This window comes from Orcinus orca, chromosome 12, assembly GCF_937001465.1.
Source record: "Orcinus orca chromosome 12, mOrcOrc1.1, whole genome shotgun sequence".
Taxonomy (NCBI): Eukaryota; Metazoa; Chordata; class Mammalia; order Artiodactyla; family Delphinidae; genus Orcinus; species Orcinus orca.
This window is the reverse complement of record NC_064570.1, coordinates 74,943,567-74,960,545: the sequence shown is the minus strand read 5'-3', so window position 1 is coordinate 74,960,545 and position 16,979 is coordinate 74,943,567. Positions and strand designations below refer to the sequence as shown.

The window sequence follows — 16,979 nt, the reverse complement described above, 5'->3', positions numbered from 1 at the left end:
GGGGCTGTCAGTGACGACAGACTGTCTAATATTTAAGGCTTGTTCATTCCTTTTGTGTACTGGTGTGCACCCCTCTGGAGTTTACTACTGTTAGACAAAGCTCCTCTTCTTTGCTGTTCTATTCTCGAGCAAGCATTTTACCTACTGGCAGGCGAGACTATCATATTATGGAAGTTATATAGACTTCAGTGGCAGAGGAAAGGCTGTGCTTACAGCAAGTTCATAGCGTATGTGACATTGCAAAATAGTTTCTTAACCTGGAATCAGGTACACAGAGCTTTGGAATCTGTGAACATCTTGTAACTGTGTGCACATGTTTGTGTATGTGTTCATATTTTCTGTACATGGAATCTGTAACTTATATTTGATACACAGAGAGTTTTTAAATGAGTCCTCCATGTACTTGCATAGCAGAGTAAACAGAACAATCAGACCCGTTGTAAAAGCACAGGAGAAAGATATCCCCATAAAATTATCCTCTGAGGATAAATTAGGAATCTAGATCACTCAGGCCTCAGAGTGGGCCTCAGGCCTCACATCATTCTTTCTCACAGTAAACCATTTCTTTGCTACTTTCCTCTTTTCAGTCAAGCAACACTAGGTCTCAGGATGTAGACTAGTCATTTTAATCATTCTAGAATAATTCACTCTATCTTGATATATATATAGGGGAAGTGTAATTATTTCTATATCATTTCTAACAATCCAGAACCTCCAAAACAGATTATGTTCATGAGAAAGTCCATTTCCTTACTTTTTAATTATGCTTATTAAGCACCATCTTTTGATCTAAAGCTCCATTGAGTTTCATTTTTCATACCTAGGAATGTTCCTCTGGTGAAAAGAATCATTAACAATGAAGTCATACTTTAAAAATATTTTCCATCATCCGTTCACCTTTTTATTTTCCTGTCATGTCCCAGACTCAACTTATACTCAGTTCTCCCTTTGTCAGTTTCTCATTTTGGTTTCTTCAATTCAAGAATTAAGCAGTGTATATCTAAAAAGCAGTTCACCCATAACAACAGAGTCAGTAATATACCAAAATAAAATTTATTTAAAGAAGGAAGTGCTTTCTTTGATCACTGAAGCATCTTCTGCATTAATATTTGAGGCTATATCTAACTTGCCAATTATCCAATATAATAAATAGAGCTATATATTCTGAGTTTTTCTACTAAGTCTTTCTCTCTCTCTCTTTTTTTTTTTTTTGGTAAGAACTGCATTTAAAAAAAATTTTTTAATATAATGAGTAAATATTGATTTTTTAAAAAATACCAAGTCTTTTTTTGTAAATGAAAACCCACCTTTCATATATGTTCTTTCTATAGTTATTAATTTAAATCATTATTTAAGTTTGTCCACTGTACCCGTTGTGTTGGATAAAGTATTTTTCTCCCTGGAAGGAAATGATCATTTACCTATGCAATACTGATATAAAATGTGGCAGCTGAAAAGCAGCTAAATCTAATACAAGCAGTTGTAATCTCAAAGGTAATATATGATTGTAGGAAATGCTTTGAATGTATTCTCTTAACTTATGGACTGTAACAACAATGATAAAGATCATGAAGTCTGGTCATGCCTGCACGTGGCTTCCCTCGAACAATGGTGGGCAGTTGGTGGCACAGGTGGAAAAAGCGACAAGTTTTTTAAAGCAGTATCTTAGCATGATATGGAGACTATTTCAAGATCCATGCCTGTGGAAATCCAAGCCGATCAAAGGCACTGAATCTGATCTGTTAGTATCAAGCGACAATAACCCACTGCTTTTTACTAGGGCCCTGATAAACAAAGGTATTCAATTACTTAAAAAAAAAATTAAACATCTTTACATAATGAAATTTGCTTTACAAAAGGGCGTATTAACATTAACACATCAGACACATATTCATAAAACAAGAATATGAAAGATCTAAGAAAGCTATGTATTCTTGACATAGACCACAGATTCTAGATAGGCTATAGAATTCAATTAAGTGAGAGATTCTACAATAAAAAGTCTCAACACTTTTGCAACTCTGAGCTAAAGATCACTTAAATATTCTGTCAGGTCCATTGATACTGAAAGAAAAGCAAGGGTATATAAGACCCAGTGCATGGCCAGCTATATTTACTATTTGCCTTACTAATGATCACTCCATCTCAGTTATCACTAGCCTCAAAGTAAGTATACAGTTTTCTATTTTTTTTCAGAGCCAGGTCATTCAAATGTTTTGAGGCTGGAGATTAATTCTTGTTTCAATCCCAATTAATTCCAATCTCTGTGAGAGTTTAAAAAGAATTCCTAAAGTAGCAATGAAACATTTAATCATCACCAATTGTTTTCAGTAAACTTCCTGGTGAAAACCTCTCATAAAAAATTTTCCAACTTTTTCTAAAAAAGATAATTTAAAAAATATGGTAGTAGAAACTTACAAAACCTTCAAGCTTCAGTGTATATTAACTAATGATGTCCTGAAAGTTTTAGAAGATGAAGAGAATAAAATTATTTGTTAAGCAATTACAATTGGAGCTGGGTGTATTTATTTCAACGACATTTTTTTTTAGACCCACGTATTTGAAAAACAGATACTTGAGTCACAACTAGCAATCTGTTAGAAACACAGAAAAGAATACATGAATCCCTCAATTATAAGTTGCCACCTCACCCATTTTACAGTAGCTTTCAAGGGGGAAAAAAACTATATTAAATAAAAATAGTTTATTTTAACTTGCCAATAATATCATTCTTTTATCCACATATTTACATGTTTTCCTTCAGCAGCAAATAAGAATTTGAGAGTAAATCTTCTGCATGGCTGACATCTAAGAGGTCTGCATTGGTGACCCACTACATTTCATAGTTCGTGCTCAAACCTTTACCTCTTTAACATCTTAAGACTTGACAGGAGAATTTATAGGCATGTTGAGGAATACCAGTGTTTTTCCTGCACTTTCTATTTCAGTAAAATCACAGGGTTTTTATGTAAATGAAAAGTTACCTCTCTTAGAAGCCAGCTGGGAGCTTTTGACAGATAAATGTCCAATGCTTTAGTGAAAGGCTTTCACTTCACAAAAAGAAGATCCCCATTTAACTTAAAATTCAATAGTAAATAACAAGTTGAACTGATTCCTTCGAAACACACGTTTGCACATACGCAGACAATGACAAGACAACATACTTTTTTTTTTTTTCTTCCCTGATGACTGGCGGGTTTTAAGAAATTATCACTGTAAAATACATTCCAACTCTAGACACATTAAATGTGAAGAGAGAAAAGACTAGAACTGAGAAAATATGGTATGTTTCAACTTCTTTCTTTTCTACTTTGTATGTCAGTCTGAGTCCTCATACCTTCTATTTTCCTGTCACACTTTTTAATATTAGCTATGGCAGCACATTGAAACAGTTAAAGACTTGAAGCAAAGCTAAAGTGAGCAACAATTACAACACAGTCAATGGCAACTGTATAATAATAACTCACAGTGTCTATAAAAGCAGACACAGTTATCAGACAGTTCACCTGATGGTTCTTTCAATACTATGTTGGTGATGCCCTGACTGTGTACTCTTTGATACTCACTAGGTAAAGTTTTTACATGTTCCCATGCTGCGTGATTTTTTCTTTGTTGCCAGCTTAATGTTACTTTCTATTCTACATATTTCCACATGACCAGCTCAGCTCAGCATCCCATCTGACAGACAGCACCTCAACCATGTAAACATTAGTTGTAGCAGATATTAGTTGGATGGTGAAAGAGGTATCAGTTTTTACCACATTAAGACAAAAGAAAAAATAAACTGGCTCATGTAATCCAAGGAAGTATTGAATAACCGAATCATAAGTAAGTCAGTAATCACTGACTCTGAAAACTTTGGAAACATGGACAGAGGCCCTGGACCAATTAATTATGTGGATGAAAAGAGGGACTTTTCTAGAAGTGGAGTGTTAATCAGATACTTCCAGAAATTCCCTACATAGCAAGAAATAAAGTTTACGCATTGTTTATAATTGTGAAGGCTTTGTGACACTCTAGTTGGGAAAATCTGGTGTATAACTACTACAATTCTGTTCAATAAAGTATTGCAATAGTGGATCATTGACACGTTCTGAGGTTTTGCTCTCCAACACTAACTTTTAAAGGTTTAAAGAGTCATCAGACTAGCATAAGTTACATGATATTAATTATTTTTCCCGCAATGCCTGTGGTCATTTGCTCCCTCTTTTACTGCTTCAAAACCCACAAATATAAAGGAGCACAAATATCTATTGCTTTTCATTTTTTGTCCATAGTCAATTAATATTTTGAGGCTGATTGTGTAATCTAAGGAAGGACAAAAGTGTCAGAGTGAATGTGTTTCTTAGTTCCCAATTTTGTCAATAAATATCTAAAATACAAGAGGAGCAACGGAATGTTGCTCCAGGTGCAAAGGGAAGAAAAACCAAACAACTGATAACATCAAAAGACCATATTTTCAAGAAGAATTAAACTGGTGATGTGGGAACAGAGAAGAAAAGGAAAATTACCTTGGAATAACTTCTTAAAAGGAAGAAAAGGAAAGTTATTTTGGCATAGCTTCTTAAAGCAGATGTATTCAAATCATCAGAACAAAGAAAACATGAAAAATCAAAGTTTAGAGACTTCCTTGTGGCACAGTGGTTAAGAATCTGTCTGCCAGTGCAGGGGACACAGTTTTGATCCCTGGCCCGGGAAGATCCCACATGCCGCAGAGCAACTAAGCCCGCGCGCCACAACTACTGAGCCTGCACTCTAGAGCCCACGAGCCACAACTACTGAGCCCGCGTGCCACAATTACTGAAGCCCGCGCGCCTTGAGCCTATGCTCCACAAGAGAAGCCACCACAATGAGAAGCCTGCACACCACAACGAAGAGTAGCCCCCGCTAGCCGCAACTAGAGAAAAGCCCGCGTGCAGCCATGAAGACCCAATGCAGCCAAAAATAAACAAATACATAAATTTATAAAACCAAACAAACAAAAAGTTTATAGAGTGCACCTTAACCATAATATTCACATCAACCCTATTATTATCCCTGTCTGGTCACACCATTGCCAGTGGCAGAGCTGGAGTCTCAATCCAAGTCCTCTGGCAACAAATTAATGTTCTTTCTCTTGCTCTGTACTGCCTCCCATTCGAGCTCTTCACAGGCTTGAAATCAAGCTTGCTTCCTAGATGCTTAGAATCAGAAGTCCTACCCCCAACGCCTAAGAGCTCAGTGACCTCAGGCAAGTTACTTTAACCTCTTTGCACTTTACATTACTCATCTATGCAGTGAGAATCGTGACATCTTTCCTGTCATTATAGAGTTGTTGGAAGACCAAATTAGACAGTTCTTTGTAACAATAACATTTATACATGTAAGGAATTGTTATAATTAAAATGCATAAAGAAAAAGGTTGATGAGATCTCCCAGCCACTAGTTATTATCTTTAAGGACTCCTGGTAGCAATAGTTGGAAATAATTTCTCTCTCAATTAGTCACACATTGGGCCATTGTGGAGTTAGTATTGCATTCAGTTTATGTCTCCTTACCTTGACGATGCTGTGAAGTGGAGAAGTTCGGAGTAGTTTAATAATATGATTAAAGTGGTGAATAAATAAGACCCAAGAGGACAGGTAGAAGGAGTTGAAATTAATTAGTCTGGAGACAATAATACCTCCTAATACATGAGGCATTATCATAAGGAAAATGTAGACCAACTTTTATCCATCTTCTCTGAGAACTAACTGGAAAGTAACTGTGAAAATACAGTACAGAGATAAGAAGGAATTTCCTGAGAGGGTTGTTTGTTAAATATTAAAACAGGCTATTAAAAGAAGATGTGGAGTCTCCTTTGTTGATGACTTTTCCAAAGAAGAATAGACACAAATCAATTTGGTATGGTCGGGCAATAGATATACTGGCAATCTGGGAACTAGAAAAGCTTTTACTGAGATCTTCTTTCAGCTCTCAAGAATTCTACAGCCCTCTGGCTAATTTTCCTGATTAATCATAAAATTGGTAGGTAGCAAGTTTTTCTAATTATCCTTGTCCAAATATGCAGACTATGTGAATTTGTTACCATCCTATGATATGTATAGTTTTCTTTCTTGTCTTTTTTAGAGGAGGGGGGGATACATGCAGAGGGTGAATTAATCTTATTCTTTGGCTCATGGCACAGTATCATCATTGATTTAGTCAAGGCAAAAAAAGCAGTTTTAAATGGATTTCCTCCTATTATCAAATTCCTCACTCCCATCCTCCCCTCCCCAACAGGTAACTGCTCTGATGTGTTTAATGTATACTCTTAAGTGTAAACGCATCTTTGGAAATATGTAGTGTCATTTTGTGTGTATGTACTTTAAACGTACATAAATATATCTCACTCTTTTTCTTCCATTTTCACCAAGCATTATGTTTCTACGAGCTACGCTGTTTCTTTTTTTTTTTTCTTTTTTGACAACCCTCCACCCCATATTTTTTTTAATATATATTTCTTTCTTTGTAGAAACTGGATTATTTCTTCTAAATTATTTCCCACATTTTGTCTTTTGGCTGATTGTGTCCGTGAGGTATCATTTAAAATGTTTCTTGTTTAACCTAGTGGTTAGATTTAAAGGCTTGGTCTGATTCATTTGTTTGTTTGTTTTCTTGGTAAGAATACTTCATGAATAGTACCATGTATTTCCTAGTGTAACATAATGGGAGGCACATGATATTCCTTTGGTTAGATTAATCAGTGCATTCAGATGATGCTGGCCTGACTTGCTAATTATGATAAGTTCCTCATCCACCTCTCACCTCATGGTTTAGGGACCATTGATGATAGTTGTCTATAGATCTATTATTTCAGTGTAGGATGGAAAATAGAGATTTTATCATTCTTTTCTCCTATTGCATTTATTAATTGTGATTTTCTATAAAGAACTTTCTTTCACCAACTATTTGATTACCTTCAAATACAGTTTGTGCAGGAATGTCTAGATAAATGCTGGATTCTTTGCCTTTATAGCAAATTTAAGAATTATGAGTTGACACCCTAATAATCTCCAAAGAGATTTCTTTTGGGTGGGGAAGAGTGAAGGAGGCTTATCATTTCTAATCCATGTATTTCTTTACATCTTTATTAAGGTGTAATTGACAGAAAATAGACCGTACGTATGTAAAGTCTACAATTTGAAAGTTTGGGCATATGCATATACCCATGAAACCATCAACACAATCAAGATGCTGTTTCTAACTGCTGTGTCATCTTCAGGAACGTGCACCCACGGCTTTCTTCCTCTGGTGGTGGACAACAAGGTTGTTTCCAATTCCCTGCTTCCACAATGTTGTGAAAAACATATTCTCTTACGTGCTTTTTCTGGTAAGGATTCTCCCTTTTTTCCTTTAGCAGTGTGATTGGATAATCTTACATAATTGGTATATGTGCAACTACTGTGCCAGATTGTCCTCCAAAATGGCAGTGTTCAAGTGTGAAAGAATTCTTGTTTCCCCATCAACACTTAGCATTATAGAACTGGGCAATTTTCCCTTGTCTGATGGGTGTAAAGTAGTATCTCATTGATTTTCTTCTTTACTTACTGAGATAATATACTTGTTATTTATTCATATATATTTCCATCTCTCTAGGGTTTTCAGTCTTGTTGATTCTAGGAGTTCACTTTATACAATAGTATAGCTATAGCTATTATTTCTTTATCTATTCTTATGTCTATTCCATTAATCTATTTGTCTGTTACAACTGACATTTGGATTGGGACTGAGAGTAATTCAGGGAGAGTAGACAGTTTTACACTGTCAAGTCACTCCATCTATATGCATGGGTAGATCTCCATTTATTCAGATCTTTAATGCCATTTGGTAGAGTTTTAAATTTTCTCCTTTGAGGGCTAAGGCATTAATGATATCCCATTTAATATGTAGTTATCCCTCTACAAATTGGCATTATTAACTAATTTAATGTACATGTTCACTACTGGCCCTGTTTATGCCCTTTATGTCTGTAGTGTTTATAAACTCCTCAAGACAAAATCTGTTTAACTTCATCTGTGCAGTGTCTACACAGCTCCATGTAAAGATAGATATTGATATGTACTTTTTTAAAATATATTTTTTAATATATTTATTTATTTTTGGTTGTGTTGGGTCTTCACTGCTGTGCGCAGGCTTTCTCTAGTTGCGGTGAGCAGGGGATTCTTTTCGTTGTGATGTGCAGGCTTCTCATTGCTGTGGCTTCTCTTGTTTTGGAGCTTGGGCTTTAGGCGCACGGGCTTCAGTAGTTGTGGCATGTGGGCTCAGTAGTTGTGGCTTGCGGGCTCTAGAGTGCAGGCTCAGTAGCTGTGGCACACTCCGTGACACGTGGGATCTTCCCAGACGAGGGATCAAACCCGTGTCCCCTGCATTGGCAGGCGGATTCTTAACCACTGCGCCACCAGGGAAGTCCTTGATGGGTACTTTTGATTAAATGATTCCTTATTTTTTTCCCTTATAAAATACCTCAAAAATGATAAATTCTAAGGCCTAATTATTTTTAGAATAAAGAGTTGCTGAACCAATAATAATGGACGCTAGTAGAATTATCGAGTCCCTCATTTATATTAAAAATTTTTATTAAAACTTCCTACCATTATGTGATCTGGTATCACGTGTTCTGCTGTGATCTGTGGATCCCTATGTCCCTGAGACCCTTCCAAGAGGTCTGTGAGATAAGATTATATCCATAACAATTCTAAGATTTATGTGCTTTTTGCACTGTTTCCATTTACATGGATGGTACAAAAGCAATAGTGGGTAAAACTGCTGGAGTCTTAGCCTGAATCAAGGCAGTAGCACAAAAGTGTGCACAGCCATTGTGTTCCTCACTCACATGCATTCATAGTGAAAAAATTAAAAAACACCAGTTATATTAAGAACCTCCTTGCTGAGGCAATAATATTATTAATTTTGTCAGATCTAACCCTTGAAGATATTTTTTAATATTTTGTGATAAAGTGGAAAGTATGCATACTGAAGTGCAATGGTCATCTTGAGGAAGAGGACTTTTGCCGTTATTTAAAAACTGAATTAGTTTTTTCATGGAACATCATTAATAATTGAAAAAATGGCTGACAAACTATGATGATCAGAATTGGGCATTTGGCAAATCTTTTCTCAAAAATGCGAAAAGTATTTCATTTGAAAAGAAGCAGTAGATGATACTAATAAAAAACTAAAACTTCCAAATAAAAATGAGAATTTTTATCCACCACCATGGGCTTGATGGCTCCCCAATATTTAAAGACTTTTCTGATGAGGTTAGAAAAAATGTGATTTTTTTTATATTGCCTAATAAAATGTGTCAACACTTGAAAAATCTGCATAAACTAGTTACCAAATGACAAATGCATGAAGTTACAAAACCATGCAAAGGCACTGATCCGTTCAACTTTCAAAATAGACCAATGAATTTCAGTGCACAGTGAAAAATTTAATTGATATGATTTCAGATTCCATGTTGCAACTAGCCTTTAAGGAACTTCTTTAAACATATACAGATGGTCCTCAACTTTTGATGGTTCAATTACAATTTCTCAACTTTATGATGGTGCAAAGTGATACACAAGTAGAAACTGTACTTCGAATTTTGGATTTTTATCTTTTCCTGGGCCAGTGATATGCCCTATAATAACTCTCTAGATAGGCTGGGCAGCTGCAGCTCCTAGTCAGGCACACGATCACCAGGGCAAACAATCAATACATTTATAACCATTCTGTACCCAGACAACCATTCCATTTTTCACTTTCAGTACAGTATTCAATAAATTACATGAGGTATTCAAACGTTATTATAAAATAGGCTTTGTGTTAGATGATTATGCTCAACTGTGGGCTACTGTAAGTGTTCTGCCCACATCTAAGGTGGGCCAGGCTAAACTATGATGTTTGATAGGTCAGGTGTAGTAAATGCATCTTCGATTTACGATATTTTCAATTTACGATGGGTTCCTCAGGTCATAACCCCATTGTAAGCTGAGGAAGATCTGTACACAGGTATCTGAAAAGTCTGTAAAATATTCTTCCCTTTCCAATTACATGTCAGTGTAAGGACAGATTTTCTTCATATATCTCAACCAAAACAATGTATCACAACAGATTGAATGCAGAAAGAGATATGAGAATCCACTTTACTTTTCTTAAACCAGACATTAAAGATATTTGCAAAAATGAAGAATAATACCACTCTTCTCACTATTTTTTCTGTTCTAGAAAATAGAATTATAAAATGTTATTTTCATAAAAATGTTATTTGTGTTAACATGTAATAGATTTATTATTATTTATTTTTAACATCCTTATTGGAGTATAATTGCTTTACAATGGTGTGTTAGTTTCTGCTTTATAACAAAGTGAATCAGCTATACATATACATATATCCCCATATCTCCTCCCTCTTGTATTATTATTTTAAAATAAAGGAATAAAATACGTAAATATTTTCTAAATTTATCGGTTTTAATTTCTGGTATATAGTAGATAATAATAGATGTAAGTCACATATACTAAAGCTGCTCAGATTCCTGAATGCTTTTTTTTTTTTTTTTTTTTTTTTGCGTTACGCGGGCCTCTCACTGTTGTGGCCTCTCCCGTTGCGGAGCACAGGCTCCAGAAGCACAGGCTCAGCGGCCATGGGTCATGGGCCCAGCCGCTCCGCGGCATGTGGGATCCTCCCGGACCAGGGCACGAACCCGCGTCCCCTGCATTGGCAGGCAGACCCTCAACCACTGCGCCACCAGGGAAGCCCCTGAATGCTTTTTAAGAGTGTAAATTCCCTGAGATGAATAAGTTTGAGAACCACTGCTCTAAGACTAGGCAGGAGAGTAAAGAGACAGAGTCCGCGACCTTATTCTAGTTGGGGTGTGCAGGTGAGCAAATGTATAAACATGATTTCAGATGTGTAAGGCTTTAAAACAAACGAGGTGATGTGATACATCATGGGTAAAAGAGCTTTTAATATGAAGCTCAGGGAAGTCTTCTCTGAGAAAGTTATAATTAGATCTGAGACTTGAAGAATGAGTAAAAGTGACCAATTAACGAGTCAGAGGAAGAGCATTTCAGGTAGAGTGAGAAATTTTCATCAATCTGAGACAAAAAGAGTGTGCATGTTTGAGGACCAGAGATGAGGGCAGTGTGGCTGGAATAGAGCAGTCATCAGAGAAAGCAGCTCTAGAAGAGGCTGGAGAACTGGGCAGGGGAGGAAAGACCCTGGTGGCCACCTTTGGATTAAAACAGAAGTCCAGTGGGAAGTCACTAAAGGCTGCAATAAGGGACTGTATAATCTGATGAAGATCTTAGAAGGTGACTCTGGCTGCCGTGTGGAGGATGGATTGCTGGGTAGTAAGAAATGAGGCAGGTAGACCAGTTAGACAGCCAAGACCCTGGCACCGAAAGGAGGCAAGTGGCTAAGCCAAGGTGCTGACCATGGGGATTGAGAAAAAGTGATAGATGCCAGTTATATACTGGAAGTAACAATAGGACCTGCTGACGGAATGGTTGTGGGGAATGAAAAAAGGGAAGAATCAAAGTTGACTCCTATGTCTTAGTATAGAAAAACCAAGTGATTAAGAGTGCATTTGCTGAGATGGCGCATCACTGTATAACCAGCACATTGCCACACCTTCAGCTCCCTTGCACCTCTCCATCAAATTTTCCTGGCAAAACCTCAAACCTGGTGAATATATCTCCATTGACTCTTCCTCTGCACCTGAGCAATGAAACATGGATGGAGAAAAAGCACGTGCACAAGCTGGCTGATCTCGCTTCAGGACCTCAAACTTCAAGTGGGCCTTTGTCCTGCCATGCAATCCTACTATAATTTCCTAGGTAATTCACCGTCCTGCTCTCCTCGGTAAATATTTTATACGTTCTTCTCTCTCCTTTAACCTCCATTACTTCTTTTTTTTTTAACATCTTTATTGGAGTATAATTGCTTTATAATGTTGTGTTCATTTCTGCTCTATAACACAGTGAATCAGCTATATGTATACATATATCCCCATATCCCCTCCCTCTTGCATCTCCCTCCCACCCTCCCTATCCCATGCCTCTAGGTGGTCACAAAGCACCGAGCTGGTCTCCCTGTGCTATGCAGCTGCTTCCCACTACCTATCTATTTTACATTTGGTAGCGTATATATGTCAATGCTACTCTCTGACTTCGTCGCAGCTTACCCTTCCCCCTCCCCATGTCCTCAAGTCCATTTCCTATGTCTGCATCTTTATTCCTGTCCTGCCCTTAGGTTCATCAGAACCATTACTTTTTTTAGATTCCATATATATGTGTTAGCATATGGTATTTGTTTTTCTCTTTCTGACTTGCTTCACTCTGTATGACAGACTCTAGGTCCATCGACCTCACTACAAATAGTTCAATTTCGTTTCTTTTTATGGCTAATATTCCACTGTATATATGTGCCACATCTTTATCCAATCAGCTGTTGATGGACACTTAGGTTGCTTCCATGTCCTGGTTATTGTAAATAGAGCTGCAATGAACATTGTGGTACATGACTATTTTTGAATTATGGTTTTCTCAGGGTATATGCCCAGTAGTGGGATTGCTGGGTCGTATGGTAGTTCTATTTTTAGTTTTTGAAGGAACCTCCATACTGTTCTCCATAGTGACTGTATCAATTTACATTCCCACCAGCAGTGCAAGAGGGTTCCCTTTTCTCCACACCCTCTCCAGCATTTATTGTTTGTAGATTTTTTGATGATGGCCATCTTGACCGGTGTGAGGTGATACCTCATTGTGGTTTTGATTTTCATTTCTCTAATGATTAGTGATGTTGAGCATCCTTTCATGTGTTTTCTGGCAATCTGTATATTGTCTTTGGAGAAATGTCTGTTTACGTCTTCTGCCTATTTTTGGATTGGTTTGTTTGTTTTTTTGATACTGAGCTGCATGAGCTGCTTGTATATTTTGCAAGAGATTTCTGTGCATTAATTTTGTATCCTGCTACTTTACCAAATTCATTCATTCATTAGCTCTAGTAGTTTTCTGGTAGAGTCTTTAGGATTCTCTATGTATAGTATCACGTCATCTGCAAACAGTGACAGTTTTACTTCTTCTCTTCCGATTTGGATTCCTTTTATTTCTTTTTCTTCTCTGATTGCTGTGGCTAAACTTCCAAAACTATGTTGAATAATAGTGGTGAGAGTGGACAACCTTGTCTTGTTCCTCATCTTAGAGGAAATGGTTTCAGTTTTTCACCATTGAGAATGATGTTTGCTGTGGGTTTGTCATATATGGCCTTTAATATGTTGAGGTAGGTTCCCGGTATGCCTACTTTCTGGAGAGTTTTTATCATAAATGGGTGTTGAATTTGTTGAAAGATTTTTCTGCATCTATTGAGATTATCATATGGTTTTTATCCTTCAATTTGTTAATATGGTTTGTCACATTGATTGATTTGCATATATTGAAGAATCCTTGCATTCCTGGGATAAACTCCACTTGATCATGGTGTATGATCCTTTTAATGTGCTGTTGCATTCTGTTTGCTAGTATTTTTTTGAGGATTTTTGCATCTGTACTCATCAGTGATATTGGCCTGTAGTTTTCTTTTCTTGTGACATCTTTGTCTGGTTTTGGTATCAGGGTGATGGTGGCCTTGTAGAATGAGTTTGGGAATGTTCCTCCCTCTGCTATATTTTGGAAGAGTTTGAGAAGGATAGGTGTTAGCTCTTCTCTAAATGTTTGATAGAATTAGCCTGTGAAGCCATCTGGTCCTGGGCTTTTGTTTGTTGGAAGATTTTTAATCACAGTTTCAATTTCAGTGCTTGTGAGTAGTCTGTTTATATTTTCTATTTCTTCCTGGTTCAGTCTTGGAAGGTTGTGCTTTTCTAAGAATTTGTCCATTTCTTCCAGGTTATCCATTTTATTGGCATATAGTTGTTTGTAGTAACCTCTCATGATTCTTTGTATTTCTGCAGTGTCAGTTGTTACTTCTCCTTTTACATTTCTAATTCTGTTGATTTGAGTCTTCTCCCTTTTTTTCTTGATAAGTCTGGCTAATGGTTTAGCAATTCTGTTTATCTTCTCAAACAACCACCTTTTAGTTTTATTGATCTTGCTATTGTTTCCTTCATTTCTTTTTCATGTATTTCTGATCTGATCTTTATGACTTCTTTCCTTCTGCTAACGTTGGGGTTTTTTGTTCTTCTTTCTCTAATTGCTTTAGGTGAAAGGTTGTTTATCTGAGATTTTTGTTGTTTCTTGAAGTAGGATTGTATTGTTATAAACTTCCCTCTTAGAACTGCTTTTGCTGCATCCCATAGGTTTTGGTTCACCGTGTTTTCATTGTCATTTGTTTCCCTTTGATTTCTTCAGTGATCTCTTGGTTATTGAGTAGCATATTGTTTAGCCTCCATGTGTTTGTATTTTTTACAGATTTTTTTCCTGTAATTGATAATCTAGTCTCATAGCGTTGTGGTCGGAAATGATACTTGATACGATTTCAATTTTCTTAAATTTACCAAGGCTTGACTTGTGACCCAAGATATGGTCTAACCTGGAGAATGTTCCATGAACACTTGGGAAGAAATTGTATTCTGTTGTTTTTGGATGGAATGTCCTATAAATATCTATTAAGTCCATCTTGTCTAATGTGTCATTTAAAGCTTGTGTTTATTTATTTTCATTTTGGATGATCTGTCCATTGGTGAAAGTGGGGTGTTCAAGTCCCATACTATTATTGTGTTACTGTCAATTTCCCCTTTTATGGCTGTTAGCATTTGCCTTAGGTATTGAGGTGCTCCTATGTTGGGTGCATAAATATTTACAATTGTTATATCTTCTTCTTTGATTGATCCCTTGATCATTATGTAGTGTCCTTCTTTGTCTCTTGTAATAATCTTTATTTTAAAGTCTATTTTGTCTGAGATAACAATTGCTACTCCAGCTTTCTTTTGATTTCCATTTGCATGGAATATCTTTTTCCATCCCCTCACTTTCAGTCTGTATGTGTCCCTAGGTCTGAAGTGGGTGTCTTGTAGACAGCATATATATAGGTCTTGTTTTTGTATCCATTCAGCCAGTCTATGTCTTTTGGTTGGAGCATTTAATCCAGTTACATTTAAGGTAATTATCGATATATATGTTCCTATTACCATTTTCTTAATTGTTTTGGTTTTGTTTTGTAGGTCTTTTCCTTCTCTTGTGTTTCCTGCCTATAAAAGTTCCTTTAGCATTTGTTGTAATGCTGGTTTGGTGGTGCTGAATTCTCTTTAACTTTTGCTTATCTGTAAAGGTTTTAATTTTTCCATCGAATCTGAATGAGATCGTTGCTGCATAGAGTAATCTTGGTTGCAGGTTTTCTCCTTCATCACTTTTAATATGTCCTGCCACTCTCTCTGGCTTGCAGAGTTTCTGCTGAAAGATCAGCTGTTAACTTTATGGGGATTCCCTTGTATGTTATTTGCTGCTTTTCCCTTGCTGCTTTCAATATTTTTTCTTTGTATTTAATTTTTGATAGTTTGATTAATATATGTCTTGGCATGTTTCTCCATAGATTTTTCCTATATGGGACTCCCTGCGCTTCCTGGACTTGACTATTTCCTTTCCCATGTTAGAGAAGTTATTAACAATAATCTCTTCAAATATTTTCTCAGTCCCTTTCTTTTTCTCTTCTTCTGGGACCCCTATAATTCAAATGTTGGTGTGTTTAATGTTGTCCCAGAGGTCTCTGAGACTGTCTTCAGTCCTTTTCATTCTTTTTTCTTTACTCTGCTCTGCGGTAGTTATTTCCACTTTTTTATCTTCCAGGTCACTTATCCGTTCTTCTGCCTCAGTTATTCTTCTATTGATTCCTTCTAGAGTATTTTTAATTTCATTTATTGTGTTGTTCATCATTGTTTGTTTGCTCTTTAGTTCTTCTAGATCCTTGTTAAACATTTCTTGTCTTTTCTCCATTCTATCTCCAAGAATTTGGATCATCTTTACTATCATTACTCTGAATTCTTTTTCAGCTAGACTGCCTATTTTGTCTTCATTTGTTAGGTCTGGTGGGTTTTTACCTTGCTCCTTCATCTGCTGCATATTTCTCTGTCTTCTCATTTTGTTTAACTTACTTTGTTTGGGGCCTCCTTTTTGCAGGCTGCAGGTTTATAGTTCCTGTTGTTTTTGGTGTCTGCCCCCCAGTGGGTGAGGTTGGTTCAGTGGGTTGTGTGGGCTCCCTGGTGGAGGGGACTGGTGCCTGTGTTCTTGGGTGGGGCTGGATCTTATCTTTCTGGTGGGCAGGACCGCGTCCGGTGGTGTGTTTTGGGGTGTCTGTGAACTTAGTATGACTTTAGACAGCCTCTCTGTTAATGGGTGGGGTTGTGTTCCTGTCTTGCTAGTTGTTTGGCATGGGGCGTCCAGCATTGGAGCTTGCTTGCCGTTGGGTGGAGCTCGGTCTTAGTGCTGAGACAGATCTCTGGGAGAGCTCTCGCCAGTTGATATTATGTGTGGCCGGGAGGTCTCTGGTGGTCCAATGTCCTGAATTCAGCCCTCCTACGTTAGAGGCTCAGGCCTGACACCAGGCCAGAGTACCAAGACCCTGTTAGCCACGCAGCCAGGTATGTGGAGATTTTCTTGCCTTTGGGAAAGTGTGAGGTCTTCTGCCAGCATTCAGTAAGTGTTCTGTAGGAGTTGTTCCACATGTAGATGTATTTTTGATATATTTGTGGGGAGGAAGGTGATCTCTATGTCTTACTCCTCCACCATCTTGAAGGTCCCTCTTTTGTTTTTTTCTTTTCCTTTGTGCTTTGTCTAGTTTCACTTGTTCACAGGGTGCTTCATGCAGAGGCCTCACACCCGGCACTTCAGATCAGAGTGCCCAGTGAGAAATGGCTGCACTGACACCTCAGCTCTGCGGGCCGGGCAGTGTCTAACCTCCATTAATTCTCCATTCTCTGTCTTCTCATCTAATCATGACCTTGCTTTCTAGTTCAATGAAAAGTGAGTTTTCATGCCTC

The 16,979-nt window shown here is 37.2% G+C and overlaps 1 long non-coding RNA gene across 2 annotated transcripts in view; it reads left to right on the top strand.

Moving 5' to 3' along the window:
• LOC125960652 (uncharacterized) overlaps positions 1–16,979 on the top strand; it is a 47,917-nt gene that overhangs the window by 17,183 nt on the left and 13,755 nt on the right. Inside the window, exon 3 of one of the 2 annotated variants that reach the window (XR_007470537.1) lies at positions 7,244–7,351. The exons of the other annotated variant lie outside the window; for it this stretch is intronic. This is a non-coding gene — a long non-coding RNA (uncharacterized LOC125960652). The remainder of the gene's footprint in view (positions 1–7,243; positions 7,352–16,979) is intronic. 2 annotated transcript variants of the gene reach the window in all.